This window comes from Penaeus japonicus, unplaced genomic scaffold (assembly GCF_977035675.1).
Source record: "Penaeus japonicus unplaced genomic scaffold, GWHDUDI00000001_assembly GWHDUDI00000037, whole genome shotgun sequence".
In the NCBI taxonomy this organism is placed as follows: domain Eukaryota; kingdom Metazoa; phylum Arthropoda; class Malacostraca; order Decapoda; family Penaeidae; genus Penaeus; species Penaeus japonicus.
In genome coordinates, this window is record NW_028234439.1 from 5,505,597 (window position 1) to 5,510,596 (window position 5,000).

The 5,000-nt window shown below is 46.5% G+C and overlaps 1 protein-coding gene across 5 annotated transcripts in view; it reads right to left on the reverse strand.

The window, feature by feature from the left end:
* The window catches only part of LOC122260170 (cyclin G), a 158,996-nt gene that overhangs the window by 137,635 nt on the left and 16,361 nt on the right, over positions 1–5,000 (reverse strand). The gene's annotated exons all lie outside the window — the stretch shown is intronic.

Sequence of the window (5,000 nt, forward strand, 5' to 3'; positions counted from 1 at the left end):
AGGAAGGAAGGAGGAGGAGAAGGAGGGAGGGAAGAGAGAAAAGAGAGAGAGAGAGAGAGAGAGAGAGAGAGAGAGAGAGAGAGAGAGAGAGAGAGAGAGAGAGAGAGAGAGAGAGAGAGAGAGAGAGAGAGAGAGAGAGAAGAGAGAGAGAGAGGAGAGAGAGAGAGAGAGAAGAGAGAGAGAGAGAGAGAGAGAGAGAGAGAGAGAGAGAGAGAGAGAGAGAGAGAGAGAGGAGAGAAGAGAGAGAGAGAAAAAAAAAGAGATATATAAAATAATCTCAACAGCAAGAGAACGAAATAGCAACCAACAAAAATGACTGCAACGAGACACCTGTGCCATCACCCCCCTAGCCCCCCCCTTCCAATCAGCATTCGACGCGAGACCGTAGGCCAAACAAGACAAAACAATTCCCAGCAGGCGTAAGAGGAAGTCAAGGTCTCGAGGGCAAGAAGCACCGTCATCGTCATCATCATCATCATCATCGCCGTTGAATGCGATACGATGAATAGGTGCTGCATCTTGCATTTTGTTGCAACGCGAGGAGGAGGTAGAACAAGAGGAGGACGAGGAAGTAAGAGTTCTAAATCATAATCATAATAATAAAACAACAACAACAATAATAATAATGATAACAACAACAACAGTAATAGAATAAAAAAAAATATATAAAGGTGATTAAAAGTTCCCAAAGGCATGGACGATTGCAGTGCAAGATCAACTAGCTAAAGAAGTAAATTGAGGGTACTGCACAAGCAAGAATTGGGGGGCGGGGTGGGGGGGGGGTGCAATGAACGTTGCATACATATTAAAGGTGGGGGGAGAAGAAGGGGGGTATTGGAAATCTGCCATAATTTTTACTTCTATTTTAGTTTGAACCTATTGTTTAGTGCAAGGAATTTATTAACTGAGTACGAAAAAGTTGGGCATATTGTGTATGTGTGTGTGTGTGTGTGTGTGTGTGTGTGTGTGTGTGTGTGTGTGTGTGTGTGTGTGTGTGTGTGTGTGTGTGTGTGTGTGTGTGTGTGTGTGTGTGTATATATATATATATATATATATATATATATATATATATATATACAATATGCACAGTTTTTTCGTACTCAGTTAATTCCTTGCACTAAACAACTGGTTCAAACTAAAATAGTAGTAAAAATAACAACAATAATACTAAGACTTTTCAGTAAGTAAGTCGCCTCGCACAAAGACTAATAAAAAAATCCTCTAGTGCCAAGGGTGTCTAAGGGAGATGGCGACAGAGTGCCAAGGCGGGTAGGCACGCAATCTGTCATATGACCCAATGCCAAGTACCACAGGGCCTGGCGATGTGGGTACGGGTAGGCGGAACACGCAGGGGGAAAGGGAGGGGCACGAGATGGGGGGAGGGAGGGAGGGAAGGTGGGAGGGGGGATAGAGGGTAGGTAGGGGAGGAGGGACTATAAGGAGGCAAGGGAGAAGTTGGGGTGTGAGGGTTAGGATGGGGGGTGGGGGGTGGGGGAGGGGGGCGTGTTTGCACCTGGGGTACACAGAACTACAAAGTCAAGGCTAGCCACCAACACGCCGGACTTGGAACCGGTTCCTAAGGCATCTCTTCCAACCAAAGGGATGCACGCACGCAGGCACGAACGAATGACTACCACAGTTCACATGCACGCACGATACGACTACCGAGATCTGGGTGCATGGTAGTGCATGGGAAATCGGGTAGGCGGGCTCCTTCCCCGGTGTTTCATGACCATGTCGAAAGTGAGATCTTGGGACATTAGCAAATTGGTTTCTGTGGCTTGTCTTCTTTTTCCTCCTACAGTGAACGTAAATAAATATATAAGTAATCAAACAAACAAACACACACACACAGGAATATATGTGTATATGGCCCTCCCGTGTGTGTGTGTTTGGCAATTACGAACATACAAAACGAGCGACCTATTGCATAACTGACCTAGAATCGTTATCAATTGTGCAATAACAAACAAAACCAAAATCGATTCTGATAAACTTCCCCCTCCCCCCCAACCAAGTCCGACCTCCTAACCACCACGAACTAGTGTTTCAGCTAATTCGTACACGCAAAAAATATATACACGCCGCAGATATCTATTATCTTATCTGAACACCTCCCTTGCCATCGCTTCTCCCCCCTCCCCTCCCGACGCCCCCCCCCCCTTCCCTTCCGTCCCCTTATGACACTTTTGCTCGTGACCTTTCCCCATCTATTCGGCTGTGTTCCCATGGCAACGGCCTATCAATATCCGAGCAATCAAGTCTACGACATGTTCTTAAAGAAGAAAGAGACGAACGAGTGGTCGTTGTCATTAGTCTGAGTGAGTGAGTGAGTGAGTGAGTGAGTAAGTGAGTTTGCGTGTGCGTGTGAGAGAGAGATATGCAGATAGAGTCTCTATCTATTTATCTATCTACAACCCATAAATATAAGCACAAACAAACCCCAAGATATTAAACATGCACCCTTCGTCTCCCTTACCCCTTCCTCATCGAGGCAAATCTCTACAACAACACTTCCTTGTCACCTTGTCAACCCCCTCTTCCCCCCTCAACCCCCCCCCCCTTCTTGCACCCCCACATCACCATAGACCTATCAGCCCCCCCCCCTCCACTGCCTCCACTCGACGCATATTCTCAACATTATCTTTTAAACGAAGCTTGTAACAGAACTAAACAATTGGATATGGATTGCTAGTTCTGTCTTGTTAAAATGAGTAATGTAGAGATGGAGAGGGGGAGGGGGAGGGGAAGGGGGAGGTAGGGAGAGAGGGAGAGGAGGGGAGAGGGGGAGAAAGAGGGAGGAAGGGAGGAGAGAGAGGAGAGAGAGAGAGAGGAGAGAGGAGAGAGAGAGAGAGGAGAGAGAGAGAGTGAGGAGAGAGAGAGAGAAGAGAGAGAGGAAAGAGAGAGAGTGAGGAGAGAGAGAGGAGAGAGAGAGAGGGAGGAGAGAGGAGAGGAGAGAGAGAGAGAGAGAGAGAGGAGAGAGAGAGAGAGAGAGAGAGAGAGAGAGAGAGAGAGAGAGAGAGAGAGAGAGAGAGAGAGAGAGGCAGCACATAAAAGAAGAGAGAAGAGAAATCGACCCCCACGCCAGGCCCCGCGGACCCAAAGCGCCGTCCCACTGGCCTGTCGTCTCCACTGATGCAACTTGAACTAGGTAGTCTCTCCCCCCCCTCCCCCCCCACACACACACTCACTCACACACACACACACACACACAAGCTGTCAAGGTTATGCTGACCACAGGAGAGGGTGGGTAGAGGGGAGAGTGGGGAGGGGAGGGGGAGAGAAGCACGAAAACTATTGTGCTTCTTAGAGTGCGTGTATAAAATTCTCCCTAGCTCACTCACACTTACATTCACCATCACACACACACAACACGCAACAAACACACACACAACACGCAACAAACACACACACACACACACACACACACACAAGGTAATACCGAACAGCAAACCATTCCATTGCTCTTAGTATATTTCCTTCAACTCCTTGGCTATCCCAAGCCCAAGAGCAACCCAATTGCAAGAAAATAAAAGAAAGAGAGAAAAAAAGAAAAGAAGAAAGAATAAATGAATGAACAACAACAATACCAGAGTACTCCCTGAGCGAAACATCCACACCTGAGGTCTGTTTCGTAACCCTTTCCTTTTTATCCGTCTCTTCCACCCTTTTCTCCAGTGATTGCCGCGGTCTTTTGTGTTGTGCGTTCTTTTAATTGCTCCCTCCTCTCATTTCCTCTCCTTCTCTCCCTTAACCCACCCCTCTATCCCTCCTTCCTCCTTCCTCTTCTCTGAGTATGTGTGTATCTATTTGTGTATGTGTGTGTGTGTGTGTGTGTGTGTGTGTGTGTGTGTGTGTGTGTGTGTGTGTGTGTGTGTGTGTGTGTGTGTGTGTGTGTGTGTGTGTGTGTGTGGGCGAGCGCGGGCGTGTGAGTATGTGCGTATTTGACAGGCAAGCGTAAGCCCAGTAGCCGACACAAGCATAACCCCTGTTGCATAAGCACCTCTGCCCCATAATTAAAAGGCCGGGCAAAGCGGTGCTCTCCCGTTCTGCAAAGCGATGCAATTAGCCACAACCATCTAGGAGAGTAAATCCATTCAATTTCTTAACACTCAACATGCTCATTCCCTTCATCCATATCAATAAAGCCATTTCTATTTCACACATACATAATAAGCATACTTTTTAGAACACGTTCTCCCTCTCTCTCTCTCTCACACACACACACAAAGCTTGTGTAGTGCGCGTGCATAAAACAACAATGATAATGATATGAAACCACTTCCAGGTAGGATATACATCCTGTTCGGCCGAGAGCGACCTTCAAATCAAATGTGACTATTCGGAATCAACATTAAAAAAAATAATCTATATTTATTTTATTTTTACTTAACACGTTACAAAACACACACACACACAATTGCACATCTGGGAAGCAGTTAGATTCTTGGCCATCAAATTGTTTGGGAAATATAAGTCATAAGTCAATCATCCCTCCCTCCCTCCTTCCTCCTCCCTCCTTCCCCCTCTTCCTCTTCCCCTCTCTCTCAAAATTGTCTTCTTTTCTCTTGTCTCACGCATTCCCACTCTCTCTTCAGGGAAAAATAAAACGAGACTCAGGGAAAAAGGAGGAAATACGAAGAAGGCAAGTAGTGAAGACGACACAGGATTAGAAATAGGACTTCACCACAATTAGGTCTGCAGGTAGTTAATTAACTTTTTTTTTCCCCAATTCCTATTTCTGAATAATCAAACGCCTCCTCCTGCCTACCCTTCTACCCTTGGCCTACCCTTCTCCCTCCTAACCCTTGCCATACCCTACCTGACCTACCTCCAATCACATAGAAGGATTCTCTTATTCTCAACTTCCCCAAACGCTTTGATTTCATGTCTATCACCATTCCGTCACCACGACTGGATTTCACTATCCTATCAGACTCCAGCCACTCAATTACGCAACACCAAACTATGCAAGCAAGACAAAAAGCACTCCCGTTCCG